The 27,939-nt window shown below is 41.9% G+C and overlaps 1 protein-coding gene across 1 annotated transcript in view; it reads left to right on the forward strand.

Annotated features, from left to right (window-relative positions):
- Positions 1-2,503: 2,503 nt before the first annotated feature.
- Positions 2,504-27,939, forward strand: part of NPFFR2 (neuropeptide FF receptor 2) — a 243,550-nt gene continuing 218,114 nt past the window's right edge. Inside the window, exon 1 of the mRNA XM_073637886.1 lies at positions 2,504-2,879. The gene's annotated coding sequence lies outside the window, so the exon portion shown is untranslated. The remainder of the gene's footprint in view (positions 2,880-27,939) is intronic.

Genomic DNA, 27,939 nt, shown 5'->3' on the forward strand with positions numbered 1-27,939 from the left:
ATTTTAACTTATACACAAGTCTTTACCCAGGAAAGGATGTTCCTTAACATATTTCACAGGAAAAAAGTTTCACTTTCGTTTTTGAACGTTTTATTGTGAGCCTGTAAAAGTGGCTTAATACCTCTGACCACGTTGTTGACAGCAGTGACCTGGGGGTCAGAAATGCTTCCTGGGGTGATCCCCATGCTGTCCCCATGTCATTTGAGCACTGTCACTATCTTTTTGGGCACTTGTTAGGCTTTTAAAAGACTGCCGGGGGTGCCACCGCAAAAATGCTCGAGTCTCCCATAGACTAACATTGGGCTTGTTGCTCGGGTCGAGCACCCGAGTATCACGGCAAGCTCGGCCCGAGCTTCGAGCACCCGAGCATTTTAGTGCTCGCTCAACACTAATTATAATCATATGGGCACAGTATGTGGCTTTATCATTTTTAAGGGGCCCAGTGTGGGACACATTTACATAAAGGCAGTGTCATGTGGGACACCAGTATATTCAGAAGGTGCCAGGTATCATCATTACATAAAGGGGGAACAATGTGCAATGCAAATATTTTAAGGGGCACTGTGTAAGATGCCATCATTTTAAGGGATACACTGTATGGCACAATTATTTTTTAATGTGAAGAGCAGGGGATGTATAGAAAGCAAGTTCTGCAGAGAGGAATAGTGGCTGGGAGATGTCATCTGTAAGTCACTGAGTGTCACTGCCTATTCTTGTGACTGCATCTAATCGGTACTGGATTCACTTGTATGACCTGCATATTGATGTATGGTACTATAGAGGAGTGGAGCTAACAAGATTCAAATTTGCCAAATCAAGCAGATTGTACAGGGTATTCGATTCTCAGAGAATTCGTTATCTGCCAACTGAATGTCCTCTGTTTCTGTGCTGAAACCCCGAGCATTTCCACACTAGGCCTGGACTTCCGGCTGTGACCATCCCTAGGACATAACTGCACATGTGCATGCCCTAGTCGCAGCGGGAAGTCCAGGCCAAGTGTGAAGACGTTCGGGGTTTCAGCATGTGGCGGCAGTAAGCATAGGAGACGAGGACCATACAGGTGACAGGGGACAGTGAAGTTGGCAGCAGAGCATAGCAGTGAGGTATTCATTTTTTATTTTTTTAACCTTTTGTTCTTAATGGTCAAACAAAATAGCAGCCAGAAAGCTGCCTTTTTGCTAAATTTATGGGAACAAATTCCAAAAAATGTTTGCATTCTGGAGAATCTGGATTTTTTTTTTTTAATTCAAGTACAATTCAATTACACAAAAAAAATTCAGTTAGGCAGTTTTTTTGTGTAGCAGGGCATAATCCTATCGACAGTTGATTTGGTTCTGGTACCATATTCAAGTAGTGAGGTCAGTCCTGGAATCGTTTAATGTCCTGTGATTGCTTCTGGTTGTTCTTTATCCAGCTGTATGTATTGAGTTGTATGTATGAACTATGCTGAGATCCACCACTGTACCCTTACACTAAATTTGTATAGTTAGAGAGCTTAACAAGGGATTTAACAACAGCCTGAGAGACATAGCCTAAGTACATGGACTACAAGCAACAAAAGAAATTGCAAACATATAGGTGTAAAATCAATGAATGGGTTTAATGTAGATAGTGTTAGTAGGTATTTATATAAAGAAAAAAAGGAGGGATAAAAACAGGTTCCACATGGTGCAAACAACTTAAAATTTCATAAGCTTTATTACATCAGGTTAAAAGCATATGAGTGGATATCCAGACACTTTAAAAACAAGTGGTCATCTCTCTGACGCGTTTCTGGTCGAAGTCCTTAGTCGTAGAGTGATAGTTTTAGTAGGTATTTATATGTATACAATTATATTATAAATGCTGAAATCAAGATTAAAATTAAGTGCTGGGGAGCATAAGTTAGAAAAATATATAGGATACCAATGAGCAGAGAAAATAAAATAATACAGGGCACTAATATATATATATATATATATATATATATATATATATATATATACAGTATATACTGTGTGTGTCAACGTATATATATATATGCATATATATTAATGCCCTGCAACACTATTTCTACTGTAGTAATCAAGCATTTGGGTATGTATATATGTATATATATATATATGTATATATATATATATATATACACTATGAACTTTCAGTGTTATTTTAACTCCTTACTTCCCTGATTGCAGTTATAATTAGGTCCATTCTTGTTTTTATGCATTTGGAGTGATCATTATTTTGATATAAGAATGGAATACTAAGGAAAGCACACAGAATAATTCGCTGTAGATGTGTGATGTGAATGAAGAGAAGAAAGCGCAGGTGCCATCCAGGTGCATGGACCAGTGATGTAACTGCTCCCCATGTCTCCTATTATTGCTCTATCATGTCATTATCGGAGTTAATCTATCATGTATTATTAACTATTACTTACCAGTAATTCTATGTTGTGATCTAAACACGCAGCCTGGAAGCTGTGACAAGTGGGAGCTGTCACCTCCTCTCCTCCCAGGATCCTGAAGCTCTCAGCATCCCACTAATGGAAAAGGGAGGCGCAGGGATAATCACACCCACCATCCATGCAGCTCTTTCACAAATCTATGACGTGAGTGTTTCATCATCACAAGCTCCACTACCAGCAACAAAAAGAAGGGAGGTGAAAACGTGCTGATGTGCAGCTTGTGCACTGCTGCTTATATCTGGAGATGCTGGCTGCGGTGCCGGAGTAGCTCCTGCACTGCACCTAACAGCTGCTCCCTCTGCAGCCTGGAGCTGGGAAGAAGAAGAAGCTCACATAGGTTTCTTCCCAAGAGACGTATTACTTATAGTGTAGGAGACATATAGCTGCTGCTGGAGAAGCAGATCTACTCCTGAACACTGATCTCTCATTACAGGTAAGTGCATGCACCTATTCTACATTCACAACTGGGAAGATACTTAGAAAGTCAAGCTCCAGACAGATTCTCTTGGCTAAGAAAAGTACTTGAAGGAATTAAACATTTCTACTTACTGTCAGCCTGTAATTACCACCATCAGTTTCCTGCTTCAAATGAATAGAGAAAAGGCTTTTGATCTTAGTTCTTCCCTGGCTCAGTTTCATGCTGAACTTGATTGTGTTGTCCTTGAGGTTCACTCCATGCTTTGAGGTGGAGATGTGGGATGGGAGAAGAGGTCATCTGAAAATGAATATGCAGTTTGTAGCGCTGCAGATGTGCTTCTCAGAACACTAATATTCCAGAAGTGCAACATGTGACAATGAATTTATACAATGTCATGGATAGTGTGTGTCTTGTTGTAAGTTAAAGAATTCCCATAGGAAACAACTAGAAGCACTTGTGACAGATTGTTCTGCTACAATGTGTGGGGAATCATTTGTGGGATCACCTGCTATTGAAATAAGCAGATGTGGTTTTAGCAAACAGTGACATTGTCCCGACCTGACACAGTCCACAGCACACACTGGGTATGGAAGAAGCAATGTTACAGTATGACACAGTGGAGGTCAGGAATTGGAAGTGGCAGCTGTACATATCAGTGTGTGCTGCTGTGCTGCTGGATTGGTGGTAAATGGCTAAGAAGTTACTTTGCATATGTCTCAAAAGGTTAGCTACAGAGATCTAACATACTGAACATATAGCTAATGTATGCCACATACAACAAGTGTTACTACATGACCCCTAATAAAATATTAGAATATGGTGGCATCACTTAGTTAGGGGGATAAATATCAAATCATTATAACTACCCAACATTTTGCATACTGTACCTAAATTCAAGTTTTTAGTATTTTTAATAGACTCAATCTTCTATCTATCTATCTATCTATCTATCTATATCTATATCTCTAATATATCTCTTTATTTCATTATGTGTCTATGTTTATCTATTTCTGTGACATTTATCTGTCACATCTATCTATCTATCTATCTATCTATCTATCTATATCACATCTATCCATCTATCTATCAATGTCATATCTATCTATATATCTATCCATTTATCTATCTATATATCAATGTAACATCTATCTATCTATCTATCTATCTATCTATCTATATCTATATCTCTAATATATCTCTTTATTTGATTATGTGTCTATGTTTATCTATTTCTGTCACATTTATCTGTCACATCTATCTATCTATCTATCTATATCACATCTATCTATCTATCTATCAATGTCACATCTATCTATCTATCTATCTATCTATATATCAATGTAACATCTATCTATCTATCTATCTATCTATCTATTAGTGTATTATCTATCTATCTATCTATCTATTAGTGTATTATCTATCTATCTATCTATATATCAATGTAACATCTATCTATCTATCTATTATCTGTCTATCTATCTATCTATCTATCTATTAGTGTATTATCTATCTATCTATCTATCTATCTATCTATTAGTGTATTATCTATCTATCTATCTATCTATATATCAATGTAACATCTATCTATCTATCTATCTATTATCTGTCTATCTATCTATCTATCTATCTATCTATCTATCTATTAGTGTATTATCTATCTATCTATCTATCTATCTATATATCAATGTAACATCTATCTATCTATCTATCTATCTATCTATTATCTATCTATCTATCTATCTATCTATTATCTGTCTATCTATCTATCTATCTATCTATTAGTGTATTATCTATCTATCTATCTATCTATCTATCTATTATCTGTCTATCTATCTATCTATCTATTAGTGTATTATCTATCTATCTATCTATCTATCTATCTATCTATCTATCTCAGGTAGAGAGGATGCAGACATCACTTCCAATGTAGTAAACTGTATACCGTATATCTTTATCGACTATTAAGGTGGGTTCAGATGAATAGGATCAAGCTTCCTCCCCTCTCCCCAGTTTATTTTTCAGGCTGAATGTGAGCCCCCCTAACAATGTAAAAGCAGTCAATATAATTGAATGATTGGTTCATTCTCACAGGCATTTTTGCTCATGGTATTTCCAATTCTGTCACTTATTCCACAATTGTTCCTTGGCAACAGAATAGAAACTGTCACTTTGTCAGTAAACACTGTTATTGAGAAAAATAATTCAGTTTGTAGCATGTCGCTAAGGAGCAACTAACAGAACGTGGTATGTGGAGAAAATTAGTAAGATTACATTTATATTTGTAGCCGTGTTCACATTTGGCTTTTTTGCAGCTCTTTGTTTCCACAGTAACGTCACACACGTGCGCGACATGTTGCTTTTAACTTAACACAGCCTTTACAACATGGCGCAATACTGATCACTGGGTGACACTAGGAACATTTACAGGAGAAGGGCTGAGAATTGTATATGATATTATGTTTCATGACTTTGGTTCTAAGGTTTGGATTTACAAAACATATCTTGGAAATTTCCATGTGGCGCCTGACTTCACCATTTCAATAACAATCCTATTGAGCAGAAGGCATCGTATGGTGGCTGATGTCACAATTTCAAGGGTGTTAATGAGAGTTGGTGCGAATAGATTCACAGAACCCCATCCATTGGCCACGTCAGTAATCAGTGTCCTGTGAAGAGAAGCTCTGAGTATCGGCTCTTACGTGATGACATCTCCAGCTCTTCTGTTGATTAGCTGGTCGGGGGTGACATCATCATTGTGATGTGAAGCCATTGTGACATCACTACGTTAGCTAATCAAAGGAAGAGCTGTGGACACTTCCACGTTAGAGGCAGTTCTTAGGGCTCCTGTCCAGCGGACACAGATTACCGACGTGACCCATGGTCCCAGGTCCTGCAAATCAAATTTCACCAACTTTATTTAACTTGAAAAAAATTTTTTTTGATGCCCTTAGTAAATTATAAATTACAGAACTAATTTTCAATGTATCCCCTGCAAATCACATAGGCGGCTGGTTTCTAATGGCAGCTTTATTTTTCACATGGCTCTAAGTCATTTTAAGCTTCACACAGGACTTGCTGAAAAAAATCAATATGATTTACCAACTGAACACAGAAAACAGCGACAGAGAAATAAATTGTTCTTAACTAAGGTTTACGCTTGTTTTAAAGTGCAGAAGAAACCCACAACACATCAGAAAACCTGGGAGTAGCACAATGCCTGACCTAGTAATTTCCACTTAGACAATAGTAAGCTCTGTGTGTCTTTTATATCAGCAATTATTCTACAGTTTTCTAAAAACTGCTATATAATAAATGTTTTACTTATGTAGGAGCTTGGGAAATGGAAAATGATATGCTATTTTTGGGTAAAGGTTAAAATAGTTTAAGACAGAAATGTCAATATTGCAGTATATGGTGTTGGACGGGATTTATCAATACTGGTGGTTATTTCTATAATGTCTTTAGGTAATATTCAGGCTGGGGCTACATTATGATTTTGGCAGTGGACATAGAACCATGACAAGTAAATTGCAAAAATTCAGAATCAGTTGGATTTTTTTACATGCTCTCACGGTAGCAGTACCTTAAGGGTCACAATGTGATCCCATTTATCTACATTAAGCTAAAATGTAGTAAAGGCATACAGCGATTTGTAGCTGCCTTCCATGTAGACACTGAGGATATCAGGGTTACACTGTAACGATTATAGTAACTAAACAGCCCGTAAAGAGCATAATATGGGTGCTTAGAACACTTGGTATAGTCATAGTGGGAAAACGTGACCGTAATGCCTCTGACTGGCGTAGAATAGTCTTGGCTATGACTTTACTGCTTCTTTGCAGTCATACTACTTTCTTCTAAATTCACATGTGTGGTACTTAAGGGGACAGTTTGGTGGATGTATTAGAACTTACTAGTACATCTCTTTTAGGGTATAATATTGATATTCGGCTTATACTTTATGGTACTGTATACAGAGAATACTTTATATTGCTTTATTGTTCATTAATACATATAGCTGTACTATATAAGACTTTAACTCCATGTTGAAATAATTTCATGCCATTTTCCAAAGTAAGTATTCGATTTATGAAAATTATGTAACTATTAGCAGGATTCTGTACTCAACAGTTCAGCCCATCTCCCAAAAAGAAGAACATCTCAAAATCTCCCTAAAAGGAGTCATAAAGAATCAATTCCTCTTCTCATTACTCTTATTTCTTGTCTTATGTTCCTACTGGAAGCAAGAAAACTGGATAGATTTTAGTTAAGGTTTACCAAAGATTTTACATTTTTAATTAGTCCACCAAATAATCAGGTGTGATTATATCTACCCAAGATTTAGCCCTAGGAAAAGAAGGAAAAATGTTGAAAAAAAGTCCAAAAGTATAATTGATACAAATATTTATTTTATTAGATTCATAACCAGGTGTTGACAGAGAAATGCAACGACAAGGAAATAATTAAAACAATATGAGAAGAGGGTGCCGAAACAGGAGTTATAAATAAAACACATAGAGATTGATCATAATTGTGACAGCACAGAGTAATATACAGGAACAAAACATGATTGTGTCTAGAATTTCCTTATCGTGCATATGGTAAGTGAATTACATTTATATATCTGATTAATTAAAGTGCAAGTGCCAACATCAATAGATGTAATAACAGGAACAAGTACAATTATTGCGACCATATATTAGAGTAAGGTGCTCATTTGCACAAAAGCTGATCCCTTGTTAATGAAGTATATTACCTATAAAGAGTAATGCACATAAACATCCACTGACATGTGAATCTGGGCTGGTAATGGATGTAGTATAGAAAGAGGAAGTAGCAGAAGTGATTTATACTTACACTAGAGTAAATACTGATCCTGAATGGCGCCTACACCGATGCGCGTTTCAGCTTCTTTCCTTCATCTGGGAGTCAGACGAAGGCAAGACGACCCCCAGATGAAGGCAAGAAGCTGAAACGTGCATCACTGTGGGCGCCATTCAGGATCAGTATTTAATCTAGTGCAGCTGTAAAGCACTTGTGCTTCTTCCTCTTTTGGTACAAACACTCTCATTCTATACTTACTTTCATCCAGTACCAGCACAGATTCACGTCGGTGGATGTTTCTGTGCATTACTCTTTATAGATAATATACTTCATTAACAAGGGATCAGCTTTTGTGCAAATGAACACCTTACTCTAATGCATGGTCGTAATAATTGTATTGGTTCCTGTTATTGCATCTATTGATGTTGGTTGGGACTTGCTCTTTAATTAATCAGATATATAAATGTAATTCACTTACCATATTCACGATAAGGAAATTCTAGACACAATCATGTTTTGTTCTTGTATATTACCCTGTGCTGTCACAATTATGATCCATCTCTATGTGTTATATTTATAACTCCTGTCTCAGCGCCCTCTTCTCGTATTGTTTTAATTATTCCCTTGTCGTTGCACTTCCCTGTCAACACCTGGTTATGAATCTAATAAAATAAATATTTGTATCAATTATACTTTTAGACTTTTTGTCAACGTTTTTCCTTTTGTTCCTATGTCATTCATTTTCGATTGTCTGTATATCTACTGTTGGTCCTCATTTTGGGTTATTCATAATATGTATAGTACATATATAAACCAATGAATTTTTTTATCTATATCCATTTATACCCATACGTGTACTCTTGTCATATATATTTCCAAGTTTTAGCCCTGTAGAACTAAAGGGATATGCTGAAAAGTCCTCAAACTAATGAGCAACTGTAGCAATTTTTACCAGCTTAGAAGAAGCTGGTATTCCTTGTGAAGATGCAGCTGGTAATGGTAATTCTCAGTGGCATAAAAAGTCTGCAAAATAGCTTTCCTTTACAATTCTGAAAGCTAACAGGTTGCTGCCTAATATCTATGAAAATGAGTTCTCCAGAAGGAAGACAGACAAAGACACTAGAGACAATGAATCCTATGTGAGTGTCCACTCTTAATTATGCAATATATCTGCTGGGTCAATATAAGTCAATTTTTGTCTCCTTGACCTTGTGTAGTCACTATTTTTAGGCAAAAAACAAAAATCATTTCTGAAAACGAACTTTAAATTTCTGCTTACTGAATTGTGATTAGAATACCTTGTTGTTGGAGAGGGAAAAAGGTTAACTACAGTAAAAGAGTGGTCCTTTAGATTTGTACATTATTATTCGCTTGTGCTTTCAAAGAAGGCTGTAATGTATCTGGCGCTTTCCTAGCAAGGCTGATGTGACTAGATGGTCAGACATTGAGATTTCCACTTGATATTTACATTTCTTTCAGCATACTGGAAATGGGGATTAGACAGAAGGCTAACTTGTTTCCTGCTGAGGTTCTCCTTTAACTTTAGGAGTATTTATAATGGGTGTCACTGTCAAATCAATTATTCCATCTGGTGTAAAGTAAAGGAGTTTTAGGTAGAATTCACAAAAATGATGCAGATATGCTTGAACGTGCTAGTGAAAGCTTTTCAGCGTTTGACGCTCAGTCATTAATCAGGCATTCTTTATTCTGTATTGGCACATGTTACTATTAGCTTGGATGTGTAGAACAGAATATTCACTATTCTGTCCTTATAATAAATACATTTGTTATTAAGTTGAAGAAAAAATATAATGGAATCATTTTTATGACCTAGCCATGTTGTTAAGGTTTGTGCTGTATCTCAACAACTATTTCTTCATTGCAAATCTTTAGAAATGGCTTAAAGGGAATGTGTCACCATGAAAATTCAGTACAATCTGCAGGCGCCATGTTATAGAGCAGGAGGAGCGGAGTTGGTTGATACATAGTTCTGTGAGAGAAGATTCACTATACCCTGTGTATTAATCATTTCATCCTATGCTCTTTCTGGGATTTTCAGTCCGATGGGGGGTCCTATCAGTGACTGACAGCCACCTGTGTATACAATCACTGACAGGAGCCCCACTTGTCCAAAAATCCCAGAAAGAGCAGAGGTTGTATTGCTTAAAATACAGGATATACTGAATCTTTTGTCACAAAACTATATATCAGTCTAATCAGCTACTTCTGCTTGCAAAGTAGACTGCATTTTCATGGTGAAAGGTTCCCTTTAACAAAGATTGCTGATTGGAAAACTTTACAAACTTGTTGTGAAAATTGTAAGTCTTTTAATGATCAGCAGTTGAGAAAGCAGAAACTGCATTTTTTATTGTTTGTCTAGCAAAACTTGTAATCAGATTTGTGGCTCTCTTTAAATCCAGGCAATATAGTGTAACTGCAGAACTAAAATACCACAATAAAATTAAACAAATTGTCTCTTCAGAGAGGAAGAGGACCATAACTCTAGTGCCACCTACAGGAAGTAGCAATCCTAAAAGTCAATAGTGACCCTTTAACGAGCCTTATCACATGACTTAGGCTATAAGCTAGAACCAGAAACTCAATTTGCAGACACTGTATTTTGGGGTACTGCCCCTTGTCAGTGCACAGTGTGAGTTCTGGTTTGGCTAGATGAGAGGCGTTAAAGGGTCACTATTGAATTTTAGGATTGCTACTTCCTGTAGGTGGCACTAGAGTTCTGGTCCTCTTCGGGTGCGTACCCACTATGTGTTTTTCAAGCGTTTTTGCCGCAGAATTTCTGCAGCGAAAATGCTTGAAAAACACTTGGTAATACGAGCCCCATGGTCCCCAATGATAATCCGCATATGGTGTGCACATGCTGCGGAAATTTACGCTGCGGATTATCATTGCGGAAAAATCCGCAGCATGTCCATTATTTTTGTGGATATGTGGCGTAATCGCCGCAATTGACTAGCATTGAATCGCTTAACCCTAGAACGCATGACCATAAAAATCTACACTTTCACATACCTGGGGCCTTTTAGGCCCATGTGCAAATAATAAATAAATGACCAACTGGAAATGACAAACAACTACATTATACCTGAGGAATACATAGAGTTTCAAAATTCTAACTTAAGAAATCTTGCAGAAAATATAAGACAATTAGCAGAGCGGGCCTGCGAGGCCCCAGGTATGCTTTCTAGGGTTAATATGCGCATGAGTACATGTGCACATGCGGATATTAAGCGATTCAATGTGCGGATGGTAACCGGGTCTGGAGAAGAGGAGACTCTCCTGCAGACCCGGGTACCATAGTGCCTGTAGTTAAAAAAGAATTAAAATAAAAAAAAACATTATACTTACCTTCTGATGGCCACGGTCTCCTCAGCGATGCGTCCTGGCTCCCCGGTAGCTCGCGGTAGTGTAAAAGGACCTTCCATGACGTCATTTAGTCATGTGACAGGTCACGCGACCGCCGACTTCGGCAGTCGCATGACCTGTCACATGACTAAATTACATCATTGAATGTCTTTTTACACTACCGCGAGCCACCGGGGAGCCAGGACGCATTGTTGAGGAGACCTTGGGGCCATCGGAAGGTAAGTATAATGTTTTTTTTTATTTTTTACCATTCTTATTCTTTTTTTAACTATTAACTTGGTCACACTTTATAAATCCATGCCGGTTGCATGGATTTATATAGTGTGACCAAGTTGTCAAGCACTTTTCCAAGTGATGCTAAAATCGCTTGGAAAAGCGCTTGATAACCCGCATGCGAAAATGCATGCAAAAACGCTTCTACCTGGGGGGAAAAATGCATGTAAAATATGCATGTGTTTTTCCTGCCAGGGAGTTGCAGAAAAAATCCGGAGCATTTCTGCTTCATAGGCACTTAGCCTTCCTCTCTGAAGAGACAATTTGCATATTTCCCAGAGGAGCATTGCAGCTTTAAAAGTCTCCTCACCATGACATGCTGAACATGTCACTCTCCGCAAGGAGAAATGTTACCCCTTAGACACGATAAAATTAAGAAAGAAATGTAATTTAAGAGTATATTTAAAGATGTGCAAAAAAAAGATATGGCTGTAATATGCCTTTTGCTGGTAATTTATATGCATATGTATATAAGTTCAGGACTTGTTATCATAGACCCTGATGCAGTGGAGATACCACCTAGTTTCCTAAGTTACATTTGCAAATTTTTATAATATTGCCAGATGTATCAAGTGTGATGATCATGCTGTGTGCTACAGATGCAGTATTCTTAAACCATAATGCAGACAATTACATTGATGCTGAAAGCATCGCATAAGCCATTGCGACAAGCTATGTGTTGAGTTCTTTATCAATTTTTTTTGCTGCATTGTGATATGTGTGCCGTGTTAGAAAATTCTACATCTATTATGGTATGTTATGTTTGCTGTGTTCTGCCACCTGTGTACCAAAAGTAGGTAGCATTATTCTAAATGCCTTGTTTTCTTTGGAAAATAATCCCAGCAAAGCCTTTCGTGCGAAGGGGGATTACATCTTTATATCTAAAAAAAATGTTCTACCATAACTACACTTCGATTTACTCAAATAAGGCAAATAATGAAATAATTGACTCTTTTCCATCTGTGCCTTTTTTTTTGTGAGGAAAAAAGTAGCATCATAAACGATCAAGAAAAAGTCAAACAGAGTTTAGTAAATTACAGTAAATGGATACATCAAAGGGCAAGTTTGAGTACCATTTTGGGGTATAAAGATGTAAACACTCAAAGATGGAATGCTTATTGGTTAGTATTTTTCTTATGTGAACCCAGCATTACAGTTAAGTATGGTGAGCACATCATACCACTGTATGCTAATTTTATGTGAGATCTGTGACAAAGGTGCAGCAAATATGTGTCAAATGAGAAGTATGATGACACCAAAACTAGATATTATATAGGAGATACAATGATGTGTTAAGATATCTTAAAGGGGTTTTACCACAAACAAAAGTTCATTTTAATCAATACATCTTGGAATATTAATGTGTTTAGATAAAATGTTCCTGTGCTGAGATAATCTTATAAATGTTCCGCTGCTGTGTACTGTGTAATGGTCTTGTCTGACCATACAGAAACATGGTCTGATCATACCACATCTCCTGGGCAGGGGAGGAAGGAAAGGCGTTTACAGACATTACAGCATGGGATCTCAGTTGATTTGATTCTTTTTATGAGGTTAAACATTTCACTGCCTGTTCTTTAAATAATGTTTTACTTCAAAGAAAGAATCCCATGCTGTAATGTCTCTATTACACCCCCCCCCTCTGCCCAGGAGATGTGGTATGATCAGACCATGTTCCCTGTACAGTCAGACACAACCATTACACAGTACATAGCAGGGGCACATTGATAACATTATCTCAGCACAGGAACCTTTTATTTCAACACATCCAATTGTGGAAGCTATTGTTATTCGAAAATCTATTGATTAAAATGAACTTTTGTTAATGGAAAATCCCCTTAAGTTACTGGTGGCTATTATGGGTCAAAGTGTTGTGCCATGCATATACAGTGGGTACGGAAAGTATTCAGACACCTTCAAAATTTTCACTCTTTGTTTCACTGCAGCCATTAGGTAAATTCTAAAAAGTTCATTTTTTTTTTCTCATTAAAGTACACTCTGCACCCCATCTTGACTCAAAAAAACAGAAATGTGGACATTTTTGCAAATTCATTAAAAAAGAAAAACTGAAATATCACACGGTCATAAGTATTCAGACCCTTTGCTCAGACACTCATATTTAAGTCACATGCTGCCCATTTCCTTGAGATCCTCCTTGACATGGTTCTACTCCTTCATTGGAGTCCACCTGTATTTAATTAAACTGATAGGACTTGATTTGGAAAGGCACACACCTGTCTATATAAGACCTCACAGCTCACAGCGCATGTCAGACTAAATGAGAATCCTGAGCGCAAAGGAACTGCCCAAGGAGCTCAGAGACAGAATTGTGGCAAGGCACAGATCTGGCCAAGGTTAAAAAATAATTTCTGCATTACTCCAGGTTCCTAAGAGCACAGTGGCCTCCATAATCCTTAAATGGAAGAAGTTTAGGACTACCAAATGTTTTCCTAGACTTGGCCGTCCAGCTAAACTGAGCAATCGTGAGAGAAGAGCCTTGGTGAGAGAGGTAAAGAAGAACTCCAAGATCATTGTGGCTGAGCTCCAGAGATGCAGTAGGGAGATGGGAGAAAATTCCACAAAGTCAACTATCACTGCAGCCCTCCACCAGTCGAGCCTTTATAGCAGAGTGGCCCGACGGAAGCCTCTCCTCAATGCAAGATACATAAAAGCCCGCATAGAGTTCATATGAAGGACTACCAGACTATGAGAAATAAGATTCTCTGGTCTGATGAGATGAAGATAGAACTTTTTGGTGATAAATCTAAGCGGCATGTGTGGAGAAAACCAGGCACTGCTCATCACCTGCCCAATACAAACCCAGCAGTGAAACATGGTGGTGGCAGCATCATATTATGGGGGTGTTTTTTAGCTGCAGGGACAGGACGACTGGTTGCAATTGAAGGAAACATGAATGGGGCCAAGTACAGAGATCTCCTGGACGAAAACCTCTTCCAGAGTGCTCTGGACTAGTGTTGAGCCACCCCCGTAGTGTTCGAGTTCGGTTCGGTTCGTCGAACACCCGTGTGTTTGCCGAACTGTTCGTCGAACTGTTCGTTGAACACCTTCGAACACCGTTAAAACCAATGGCAGGCAAACAAAAACACATAGAAACACATAGAAAACACCATCAAAGGTGTCCAAAAGCTGACAAACTGCTCAAAGACATAACTAACACATGGAAAAGTGACAAGTACATATAGTCATGCGAAAAGAAAAGAGGTGGAGGAGTAAAAGGAGGGGGAGACACAGATATAGGCATGTCATGCCCTTCTAAAATCCAAAAAGAGAGAAGCCGACACGGCCAGTTCGTTCCTACCCGTGCCACCTCCGTGTCGCCGGGGTTTGTGCCAGAGCCGCGGTGGACCCTGACGGCCAACCCCTGTCTCCCAATACTGGTGCCTGTCCGCTGGTGGGTCGAGCACCCCCGCGGTGGGGGGGGGGGGTAACATCTGCAGAAGAAAGACCATCTTCCAGCCAAACTAAGATGTCGACTTCTTTTTGTGGACAATGTGATACGATCCCTTTCTTACGGACACGCCCATCGCTACAAATTCCAGATGAGGCACAAAAACAGCAGGTGCTTCAGCGGATATCAAGTGCTCCTTCAAGTGGACTCTCCTCCACCTCAATTTCAACATCACAAATACTCCAGTCCTCAGAGGTGTCACCCCAATCGCACTTGCTTCCTCACAGCTCCCAAGTCTCCAGCTGCCCGTCTGAGTATGGGGTAACACAGATGGTTGAGTCTGCAGAGCTGTTTACTCATACTATAGCCTGGGAAACGGAGGTCTGCTCCAGAGCTTCTGTTAATCCAGACGAGGAAATGATCTGCACTGATGCCCAGAATCTTTATAAGTCGGATCCAGGACCAGATGAAGAAGGTTCTGAGCATAATGTAGACCCTCGTTCCCAAACTGTCACTCCTGTTGGTGGAGACAATGATGAAGACGATGATGAGACTCAAATACCTGATTGGAGCGACAACTTGACTTTTCGGTCAGGGCAGGAAGAGGTTGGCTTTGAGGGCGACGGGTGTGATAACACACAGGGTGATGATGACGAGGTTGGAGATCCCACTTACTGTCAACCCACAGTCAGCCAGTCGATGAGGTCAACGGAGGAGGTGGAGGAGGATGTGACTAGCCCAGGGGATGGGGATGACTCGGTACCCGGGCCTTTGCGTGGCCTTGGGGATGTCGCGGTGGTCGGCTCCCTGGCCCGTACCCTGGGGTCACTCTTTAAAAGGGTGTATAATTGTTAATTTTATAAGAGTTCGTGACGCCACCTGTGGTATCTGGTGAGAAGCACCAGCGCTGCAGCAGTCCACTGAGACCCGTGATAAGGCAGCTCGATGGTATAGCTCCCCACAGGTGGAGCTAGGTCTCAGGGCAGCGTATGCAGGGGGAATGCAGGACAGGCGAGACCCAGCTGGGTCAGAGCAAGAACGGGAACGGACACAGTAGTCACTTCATTACCTTTTACTGGAGGAAATTCAGGCACATCCCGGAGCACTGTAGGGTGAAGGGTGAATATCAGGATCCTCCCCAATGACCGGGTGTAGGGCCTCCTGTTTCTTGCCTCTGCGTAGTAAGTTTCTGACCTGCCTGGAGCTAGGCCTAACTTTGTCTCTGTCCTGCGCTGGCTGACCTTGTGGTAGGGCCTTCTCTTGGAGTTCACGCTCCCACTATGCGGGGCCTAAGCGTCTCCTGGCTCTGTTACGTATCAACACCTTAGCGATCCTGGGACTTGTAGTTCTCCAGGGATTCCGGTTATGCCTTACTGAATCTAGCTAGCAGGAGCCTCGTGCTCCACTGCTGAACTATTAACTGATTTCTCTAGACTAGACTGAGCTCCACTGCAGACTGACCTCTCTTAGACTTCTCTACTGCAGGAACTCTTCAGAGGAACTGAACTGCCTAGCTCCACCTTCCCTATTTATATCCCTAACGGGCTCCCTCTGCTGGTCTGAGGTGGAAGGTGGAGATGTGTGAATGTTTATGGGGGCCTCTTGTGGAGGATTCCATCAATACACTCTTCTAGGATCTGTGATACCAAGCACAGCGGGGCGTCACAGATGCTATTGACGACGAGGTTAGGTTGCGCCTTCCTGGACAGAGATGGAGTACTGGAAGCACATCAACAACTGCATCCTCAACCGCAACTCTGCCTCTGACCACAAGTCGTAGTGGCTCTTCAGGTCGCATGGGCTCTAAGCCTTGCATAGCCTGGGCATTTATTCAGAATGATAAGGATGACCAAACTCGTGTTATCTGTAATATTTGTCACCAAAAGCTAAGTAGAGGCCAAAAAATCCATAGTTTGAGTACTTCATGCATGTACCGTCACATGGATATGAAGCATAAGTTGCAGTGGGAAGCTCACTGTGCTACAATGCGGCCTAGCAGGCTGGGCCAACCACCATCTGCCCCATCTTGTGCATCCGCGGCCTCTTCATCCTCTGTGACTGGGGGGACAGCAGTCACACATGTTTTTGGACGCAGACCTGACACCTCTTTACCTGCAACAGCCAGTGTGATTGGCAGGTCGTCAGTTCATTGGGAAGTGGAAACACCTGCTGGTGTTGAGCGCTCTCTGACATCGAGAGCACCTCCTTTGGATCAAGGCAACCTAACATGTCTGCCTGCATCTTCCTCACAGACCGGCAGTTTGCCGGGGACACCCTACTCAACCCCGTCTAAGCACAACAGCCAGCCCTCGGTCCTTCAGATGTGGAAAAGTAAAAGACCATTTCCTCCTAGCCATGAGAAAGCTAAGAGGTTGAATTTCACCATCTGCAAGCTCTTGGCTACAGAAATGCTGCCTTTCCGCCTGGAGGACACAGTGGATTTTCGAGACCTTATGTCCGTCGCAGTGCCCCAGTACCAGATGCCCAGTCGGCACTACTTCTCAAAGAAAGAAACACTTTCACGAGTAGGCATGGACAGGGGCGTTACATGTCGCTGACTGGGCACTGGGTAACTATGGTGACAGCAGGACAAGGGGCTGCTGTCCAAGTCTTACCGTCCCCACGAGTTGTGCGTCAATCCTCTTTATCTCGAAGTTCCTCCACTGCTTCTGCCTCCTCAACCTCCTCTCGGTCCTCCACCTGCACCCAAAGCCTGTCTGGTAATGCCACCTGCTTTCTAACTGCGCAGAAGGAATCCTGCACACCTCCTTACTATGCTGGCAGTAGGGCTCAAGGCATCAGTATTTACTTTAAAATGTCTGGGAAATGTGAGTCACACAGCTGAGGAGTTGTGGTCAGCTCTGGAGACCCAGTTTCATGAATGGTTGTCTCCACTGGACCTGCAACCAGGGAAGGACGTGTGCGACAATGCTGCAAACCTGGGTGCGGCCCTTCGCCGGGGCAATGTTACACACGTGCCTTGTATGGCTCACGTGTTGAACCTGGTTGTCCATAAATTCTTAGCCCACTATCCCGGACTAGATGGCCTTCTTCAGAGAGTACGGTCGCTGTGTGCTCACTTCCGCCGTTCGCATCCCACAGCTCAACGACTTACATCTCTACAGAAGTCTTTGGGCCTGCCAGTTCACCGCCTGAAATGCGATGTGCCGACACGGTGGAATTCAACTCTGACCATGTTGCAGCGACTGTGGCAGCACCGACAAGCCCTGGTGCAATACGTTCTGACGTATAGCCTGAGCCAACGAGATCCAGAGGTGGGGCAAATCACGCTGCAGGAGTGGTCTCAGATCAGGGACCTATGAAGTTGACGCGCCCCCTGGGCCGTGGGGTACCATGAGCCGGGCCGGTAGACGCTGGGGGTTGTAGTCACTGTGGCGGTGACCCGGTCCGTGATCCAGGGCGGTCAATCCAAGGGTAATTTGTATATATGGGTTTTATAATGTCCGACTACGCCACCTCTGGAGTGGGGCAAAAGGGGCCGCCGCTGCGGAACAGTCCTCTGAAGCTGGTGGTTTTGCAGCAATGGTATTATTACTCACCACAGGAAGAGTGTAGCTTCAGGGCATTGTGGGTGGATGATGGTGATTGTAGTGCAGGGAGTCAGTAATGAACACAGAGTCCGTGTGATGCAGTCCCAAGATCTTTACTCACAGTTGTTGCAGTCCAGATTACAGGTACCAGAGCAATCTCACCCGTCGTGCTGTGCGTACTCAGTGAGGGGCTCAGTCCACCCCCAGATAGCTCCGGAGTACTTAGCAGGACCCCCTTCTGTGTGTCCTTTCTCTGGCCTTCTCCCTGCACCTCACACCCAGTGACACTTCTATCTGGTATCCTCGGGCCTTGGCGGGCGACTTGTGTTCCGTCCCCTGGGTCCTATGTGGCTACCTTCTTAGTGAGACTGGTGTGGACTTTTACCTGCAGTACATGAAATGCTGCAGCCTCTGGTTTCTAGTTGAGCCTTGCTGTTTCTCCTCTAGTTGAGGGACCGGTTCCCCTTATCTGGCCTGACCCCTCTACCTCCTGGTAGCAGCAGGAGTACGGGTGGCCTTCTGCACGGCCCGTAGCCCTAGGGTCCCTTCGGTTCCTGGAGCCTCCTTGCTCCCACTCCTCTCTTCTCTCCTTCAGTCCTGGGCCTCCCAGGCTAGGCCCGCCTCTGGAGCAGAGCTCATGCCGAGCCTCTGCTCCTGTCACTTTTCCTCCTCTGACTGGCTTGCTCTTTCTAAGATGGTTTCCTATTTATACTCTCCCTGTCATGTGCTCCGCTAAGCTGCTCCCCTAAGCATCCACTACATAGGACCCTCCCACCAGCTAGGGACCTGGGACTGTGCTCTCCCTTAGGAGCAATCTCGCCCTACCCCCAGTGCGGGTATGTGTTGGATGCAGGTGTTAGGGTCCCGAGCCATATGCCTTCCTTACCTGAGGGTGAGATACCACACCTCTGGGTGAGATGCAGTAACTCTGTGGCGACTGAACCCTCTGGGGCGCCACACACCCTTCTGCACAGTTTTGAAATGGCGACGAACATGTTCAGTGCTGACGACGATGCCATTATCAGCATGGCTATTCTGGTGATTTACATGCTGGAGCACACATTAAACAGAATTCAGAGTCAGGTGGTGGGATAAGAGGAGGTGGAGGAAGTAGAGGAGGAGTCGTATGCGGAAGGGATAACATCTCCAAGGTCCAGACGGTTGGCAGCACCAAGGCGGCAGGCATGGGAGGGTGGGGGAGAGGGATTAACCAGGGCGCATGGTAGCAGCCAAACTGTTGAGGAAGGTGCAGGAGCTGAGGAAGAAGTGGAGGACGAACTGGCGATGGGCATGGAAGACTCATCAGATGAGGGAGACCTTGATCACATTTCTGTTGTGCGAGGTTGGGGGGAGAGGGCAGAGGACGGAAGCATGATTCTTACCTCGCCACCAACACAACAAGGACTTGGTCCTCCTGGATGCGCAAGACACATGAGTGCCTTCTTGCTGCACTACCTGCAACATGACCCTCAGATTGTCAGAATTCGAAGTAATCCCGACTACTGGGTTGCCACACTCTTAGATCCCCGGTACAAAAGTAAATTTGCCAAAATAATTCCTGCCATAAAAAGGGATTGACACATGCAGGAGAATCTGCAGACGCTGTTGCAGAATCTTACATGTGCTTTTCCACAAAACACCAGTGGTGCACGTAGTGAATCTCACAGTTCTAACTTGCCAACCGTGGGACTGTCGAGTCTTCATCACTCAAACCGTAACAGAACACAGTATCTGCTGGTAACAGCAATTTTGTGGAATCGTTTCACCACTTTTTTAGACCATCCTTTGCAAGGCCACAGGAGACAAGAAGTCTGACACATAGTCAATGCCTAGAGAGGATCGTGCAGGAGTATCTCCAAGTGAACATCGAAGCCATGACTGTGTCACTGGACCCTTGCTCATTTTGGTATTCCAATCTGGAAAAATGGCCGGAGCTCGCCACTCACGCCTTGGAGATCTTGTCATGCCCTGCAGCCAGTGTTCTCTCTGAACGTGTGTTCAGCGCTGCTGGTGGTGTGCTGACAGATAAGCGCACGTGTCTGTCCACTGAGAATGTAGACAGACTCACGTTCATAAAGATGAACAAATCATGGATTCGCAAGGACTTTTCTACCCCTGTGTTATCCTTGGGAGACTAAAACCTTGAGGATTTGGTAAAATCACCTCACCAACCGTTTTAAGCAACTGTGCGGCAATTGATGCCACTTAACCCTAAAACACATGACCATAAAAATCTACACTTTCATATACCTGGGGCCTTTTATACCCGTGTGCAAATAACATGGAATAACTCAAACTCAAATGACAAACAACTATATACATGAAGAATACCTAGAGTTTCAAAATTCTAACTAAAGTAATCTTGCAGAAAATAGAAAACAATTAACAGGGCGGGCCTGCGAGGCCCCAGGTATGCGTTCTAGGGTTAAGTGGTGTCTGTGCCACAATTTTGGGAAAAAATGAAGACTCTTTTTGGAGTCCCCTTGCTGTGTCTTACGTGACGTTGGCATCGTCAATTCCAGGTGGGTTGGGTCGCTCCCCCCCCCTTTTAACTGTAAGAAACTACATACACTATGGCTTGGGGTAACACAGATGGTTGAGTCTGAAGAGCTGTTTACTCAGAGGTCTGCTCCAAATCTTCAGTGTCTGCTAGTCAGCGTAGAATTTTTAACTGCATCTAGCCTAGGCAATACTTTGGGAGTAGTAGCCCAGCTGCGAAGCAAGCTGCACCGCCTGTGTATCTAATAAGAATTTTTAAATGCATCTAGCCTAGGCAGACTTTGGGGACCCCCAACTAAACCCAGACGCTCAGCACCCCTACCGCCCCCCTTTCCCTGACAATACAATAATGTAACTCTTACAACTGGATGGGTGAGGATCGGTCACAGATTTATTAACTCTTTATACTCATTCCATTAGAAAGGCATTTTATTTCTAAAATAATTCAGCTTGTTGCAGCATGCCCTGGGTCTCCACTCCGGCAAGTTGGCCAACAAGTGTAACTCTCCAACATGTCCTTTCTATTTCCAGGCCACGGAGGATCCAGCGTACTCGTATGCAGGACTCTGACCCCCACCCATCACTCTTAACGCTTGTTCCACTCCGTCCTGGAGTCCTGACAGGAATATGTCCAGTACAATATCCATTAAGTGAACAATGTCGGGCCGTATGAGGCCTTCTTTATCTCCTTCCAGTTGTCGGTGTCGTACCACTACACCTCCTCTGTCTCTTCTAAATTTTGCCATCCGAATATTTATTACCCGCTTTGTCCGTTCGATGGCCGTGATGTCTCGCGCACCTTGCCATACCGCTATAGGCACAATCTCTGACCATACTATAGCTAGTTTTGTGAAAAATTCTCTGAAGCGCTCAGTGTCTAGTTTCATTATTGCCATTAGTTATGCGCTGTTGTGATGACCTAGGTTGTTTCCCCCGGCCTGTATAACTAAGATGACCGGACATCTTGCCTCTCTCCCTACCTTGATTACCTCCATTAGTACCTGTGGCCATAGCAGGCCTCTAATACCTCTCTAGTTGAAATATGTGTTATGAAACTCTAATTTCCTCCCGCCTGGGCAGACTTTCGCCCTTTTTTCTGCCCAATACATATACGAGCGGCCTATCACCCACACTGTTGGCTTAGCGTCACCTGTACAAGAAACAAACCACGTTAGGATAACAAGTCCGGTCTTATGTATCTTGCCAAACACGTGGATCGCCATCTCCCTATCCTCTGAACTTCTGTTTCTGACAGTCCTGGTCTTGCTGCTTCCGTGGCCGCGCCTATGCGGAATGAGTGTGTCCCGTAATCTTTGGGGTGGTTCCCTGCCGATGTTATGCATTTATTAAATATAGCTTGGAACTGGAATCTTGATAATGGCATTCCATCAATGTGTGATAGGAAGAAATTACTTTGTGATCTGATGGTTAGATATGTTTTTACTATTGTTACCCGACTCAGTGTACCGTTTGTGGGTTGTAGAAGTAAACAAGTGCCCCTGCCCACTGGAACCGTTTTCAATTTGTGTATGCGTAGACGTATTGCATTATAGGCTATGACTACGTCCTGGTGTAATAAGCCTCCACTGGTGGTAATTTTGGATTGAGGGACTAATTCGCTTATGCATAGCGCCCCGAAGAAGGCGATCACAAATGCAGTAGACAGTAGTGTTGCTTCAAATTGTGAGTGTCATGTTAATGGTGTTAGGGATATGATGTGAGAAATCAGTTTTAGTGACACTGGACGGGACGTCTACACTCCTGACTTGGCTGACCCCTTTTCCACCCTTTTATGGATTGTCTGATGATTAACCTTTGTCACATCTCCCCAATTCAGTAGTTGGAAGTGAAATGCTACTCCGGTCAGACACCGCTGCGCTGACGCCCCTGATATGCAACTCATAATTAGCTGGTGGAGAAATTCTATGGTGACTTGTGATCTGGCTTGTTCACATTGGTCAACCCGTCTGCCTGTTACTAGTCGTGTCCACTCTTCCCATGCCTTACCGTATGCTTGCCACGTCGACGGGGCAACTGACGCTCTGATTAATGGCATCAACTATTCGCCACTAGATCCCATAGGGAAGGTGGGCAACTGTTGCCCGATGGGTGGGCGTTGTGGAAGAGCTCTGTGAAAATCTGCCAATTGAATTGTTATAAAGCGTTAGCAGCAGCTTTAGACCCCTCAGCATAGTGGCTAGCGCGGACCCATACATTGTGTTTTAGGCACAGGAATGCTAGCCTGGGTAGTAGGCCTAGCACTGGGAGAGACGATGATGCCATCTTATTAATGCAGTGCGCTAGGCTGGTGTTTTTTGTTATGAAGCGTATATTTTTGTAAGCAAGGCGCGCGCCCCATATTTCTATTGCTACCACTATTGGGAAGAAAAATTATTTTCAGGGCTAGATGCAGCTAAAAATTATTATTAATTTAAAAGCTGGTGGAGCTTGGTATAGATGGCCTAATACAATGAGTCCCACACACTGCTAAAAGGCCAAATATTTTTTCAGAGCTAGATGCAGATAAAAATTATTTTTAATTTGCAACCTGATGGAGGTCAGTATAGATGGACTAATAGAGAAAGTCCCACACACTGCTAGAAGGCCAAATATTTTTTCAGAGCTAGATGCAGATAAAAATTAAATTCAATTTGCAACCTTATGGAGGTCAGTATAGATGGATTAATAGAATGATGCTATGCCCAAAAGGTTTTACTTCACTAGGTGCAGTAAAAAAATTGGAATTCTATACACAAGTGGTGTATATTGCAACACAGATAGGCTACTCCACTGACTAACACACTCTGCAATAGGCCAAAAAGGATTAGCTGTGCTAGATTCAGCCAAATGCTGTGAAAAAAACTTGCACAGCACTGGCACAGACCTGCCTGACAAAAAGTGATAGGAACTGATGTAACCTAGCCCTGAAAAGGACTGCAATTACAATTAGTCTTTACTCCCAACCTATCTATTTAAGAGCACAGACCTGCCTGATAAAAGTCGTATGAAATGATGTAACGTAGTCCTTAAAAGGACTGCAATCACAACTATTCCCTACTCCCAAGCTATCTGTAGATTTGTGCGAAAATTGGCTTGAAATTAACAAGGTATAGCGCACACAGCAACAGCGGTGCCGTCTAACACGCAGCTGCAGCAGTGAGAAAATGGTGGCGACGGGGAAAATGGCTGGGTCTTATAGGGCAAGGACATGTGACATACACTGCCAATGACACATGCCCTTGCTTGTGTGAAAAAAAGCACTTCGCTCCGTGTGTGCGCTGCTGATAGGCTGACAGATTGCACCTCCCCACTGTAAATGTGGGAAAGAGAAAAAAAAATGGAGATCTTCATTATTCCTGCAGAGATCCATCCCCTGCCCCTCCCCGCGCCCCGCTGTACACTCAAACTGCGTATTAAAATTAATTTTCATCATTACTGAGAAAAAATCCAGTTAAGATTTTGGTGCACGAACAGTTATCGAACATAACCTCGAACAGCCGAATTTTTCTCAAATCGTTCGTGTTCGCCGAACGGCTCGAACACCGCCCAAAACATCTCTAATTTGAGATTGGCGAACAGTTCGAGCCGAACAACGCTCATCTCTACTCTGGACCTCAGACTTGGCCGAAGGGTCACCTTCCAACAAGACAATGACCCTAAGCACACAGCTAAAATAACAAAGGAGTGGCTTCAGAACAACTCTATGACCATTCTTGACTGGCCCAGCCAAAGCCCTAACCAAAACCCAATTCAGCATCTCTGGAGAGACCTGAAAATGACTGTTCACCAACATTTACTATCCAACCTGACTGAACTGGAGAGGATCTTCAAGGAAGAATGGCAGAGGATCCCAAAATCCAGGTGTGAAAAACTTGTTTCATCATTCCCAAGAAGACTCATGGCTGTATTAGCTCAAAAGGGTGCTTCTACTCAATACTGAGCAAAGGGTCTGAATACTTATGACCATGTAATATTTCAGTTTTTCTTTTTTAATAAATTTGAAAACATTTCTGCATTTCTGTTTTTTTCAGTCAAGATGGGGTGCAGAGTGTACTTTAATGAGAAAAAAATGAACTTTTTGTTTCATTGCACCCATTTGGTAAATTCTAAAGAGTGAAAAATTTAAATGAGTCTGAATACTTTCGGTACCCACTGAATTTCCACATATTGTTAGCATTAATTACAGCATGAAAGGAAGTATTTTACCACTATTAGAAATTAGACAAATGCAGATTGTTCAGACTGGGGATAATAAAAAAACTGAAGCTCAGAGAGTTGCCTATTCGATAGATATATAGCTAGTGGGGATGAGTAGCACTCAAAGAGGAACATAAAAACTTCAAGTCTGAGCTGCAATCAGTGTAATTTGTCCCAGATGGAAGTGATCAGCCCACCCATAGCAGAGTAAGGCCATTGTAAGAAGGTGAGTATTCCTGACTGCCAAAGAGCATCTGCCAGATAAGATTAGTCACCTATCAGGATTAGACATAGAGTAACCTTTAAGCTGATTTCTGAGTGTGAAAAGAGCAGTGTGAGAGACAGCTGGGAAAATGGTCCTTAGATGGGTAGGCCACAAAAGTTCTAGACAAGTAACAGTAGGACTTTTCTACCAAGAAAGTAACATTTTAAAAGGCTCTGAAAAGCACTGCAATGGTGTACCGATCTCAATAAAGTGGCATATATTTTTGTCATAGGGATTTGTTTTATTATTTTTGTAAAGATCTGAGGTTGTGGGCTGTAAGTAATCACCTAGGCAGGTTAACGATGGAACAATATTTTATTGATCACAGCCATGGTAATAAAGCAATTCCAGGTAAATGGCCAAAATACAGTTCTCTCAGTCCTCAAGTTCCCAATATGGGTTCAGTAGTTCCACTGGCTTTGTATAAGGCCATACTCACTGTCTCCCAACTTTTGGTTGGCCCACAGATTTCGTATCTCCAGCCAGTATAGTGTGTAGCCACAGTCCATGATCCTCTAGACGCCAGAAAAAAACAATGAAAGCACAGGTATCCAGCAGCAGCAGTCCTTTTAAGAAAGTTTAAATTCAAATGACATAATCCATAATGGTAACATGTTTATCAATCCATCCTTCCAAGTCCTCAGTCTCCATCCTCTTCCTTCAATCCTTCCACACAACTCTGATTAAAACATGTCTGTTCTTTCTTTCGCTGGGATCAGTCCCCTCCCAGGTCAGAAGTGATCACCCTCCCCCTTAAGCATTTACTGCTAGCTAAAAACAATGAAGAATATTCTACAAGCCTTCATCTGAGAATGCATGTAAGACCCCCAGTGGAGACGGCTCCACTGTGTCTACAATTTACACACATATAATGAGATTATTGGCTGTTGGAACAATGGTTAGATACTCCTGAGATACAGATATCCTGAGATACAGATTAGTGGAATGCTGGACATTTTACAAGTGAGTCTAGTGCACATACTGACAAGTTAGCAGAACTATATCAAACATAAGTAAATCACTAATAAAACACAATAATATTGACAAAAATGGTGGTCCGTTGCTGGAAAAGTATCATAGTCTTTAGTAAGTGGGCAGCTCCTCACAATTTTATTTCTTTTATGCAGATATTTTATACATGCTTTTGTTTTTAACATAAATTGTCCCTCAACAGATCATAAAAGAGTTCTGGGAAACAATTTTTTGTCAATTATTGTTCATTTTTTCTCACTTTAACTGGTGCATCCATAGAAGCCCCAGTTACAGGAAGATATAGTCCCCTGTTGTGCCACGCTTCACTGGCCGATCTGGGTCTGCTATGGCCCAGCAGCTCTCCTATGCCAGCAGAGGCCTGGTGATCATGTGATTGTCAAGTTCTACAAAAGTATAAGCACTAATAAACCATTTCGGTCTTCTCTCCATGCTCCCTAGCTATGAATGATGGTCTGGGGGCCAGTCCTGCTTTTCTTAGATTGCAGAAGCGGAAACTTTATCTCCATATGGTAAATTTACAATAGTGTGGTGATAAAGACCAAAAACAAGTGCTGTGAAATAGCAACGCTTGGTCATTTTTTCGTTAAGGGGAAAAGCTTTATATGCAGCATGTGTGATATGGAGGATTTAGGAGCACTGAGTAGTGTTTTTTTTGTTAGCTGAAGGAATAATTTAAACCGGAGGAATGCATAAGCTGCCTTGTAATTTAAAGAAACTGTATTATGCAATGCACTCATATTTATTATACTACATAGACAACAACAACAACAACACAGACAACAACATTACTTATCAAAAAAGTTGAGACACTGTATAAAATGTAAAGAAAACAAAACTGATTTGGAAATCTCTTATAGCTATTTTATCTTCACAACAGAATATATAACAGTTATCATAAGTTGAAAGTTACACATTTTTCCACTTCATGTTAAAAATTAACTCCCTTAGAACTTGATGGCAGCAACGGATCTCAAAAAAGTTGGGACAAAGTTAACAAAATGATAGAAAAACAGCTAGAAGATATATTTTCAACGACATCCAGTCATCCAATTCACCAATCTATGAACATTTGCTGCTAAAAATGTCAGAACAAGTTCAGGAAAATGTTGTTCAACAGAATATTGCAAAGATTTTGAATATTCCACCATCTACAGTATATAGTATCAAACGATTCAGAGATTCTGGTGAAATCCATGTGCACAAGGGACAAGGCCAACAGTCAATATTGGATGCTCATTATACATGGGCCCTTAAGCAGCACTGCATTAAAAACAGGCATGATGCATTCATGCAACTCACTGCATGGGCTCAGGAATAGTTTCAGATATAATTGTTTGTGAGCACAGTTTGCCGTGCAATCCACAGAAAAAAAGTTAAAGCTCTATCATGCCATAAACAAGTAATAAATCAACACAATCCCGAAACACTGCCACTTTCTCTGGGTCAAAGCTCATTTAAAATGGACAGAGGCAAAATGGAAAACTGTTCAATGTTTCTTTGATTCAAAGTAATCAAAATGTTAAATTCTTTATGGAAATTACAAGCACCACGTCCTGTGGTCTCAGAAGAAAAGGGATCAACCAGTTTGTTATAAGTGCACAATTTAAGAGCCTACATATCTACTGGCTCTACTGGTATTGGATTGCATTACTGTCTATGGCATGGGCAGCTTAAATATCT

Source organism: Phyllobates terribilis, unplaced genomic scaffold (genome assembly GCF_046119375.1).
Source record: "Phyllobates terribilis strain yellow unplaced genomic scaffold, ASM4611937v1 Scaffold_1__5_contigs__length_1240528914, whole genome shotgun sequence".
NCBI classification, from domain to species: domain Eukaryota; kingdom Metazoa; phylum Chordata; class Amphibia; order Anura; family Dendrobatidae; genus Phyllobates; species Phyllobates terribilis.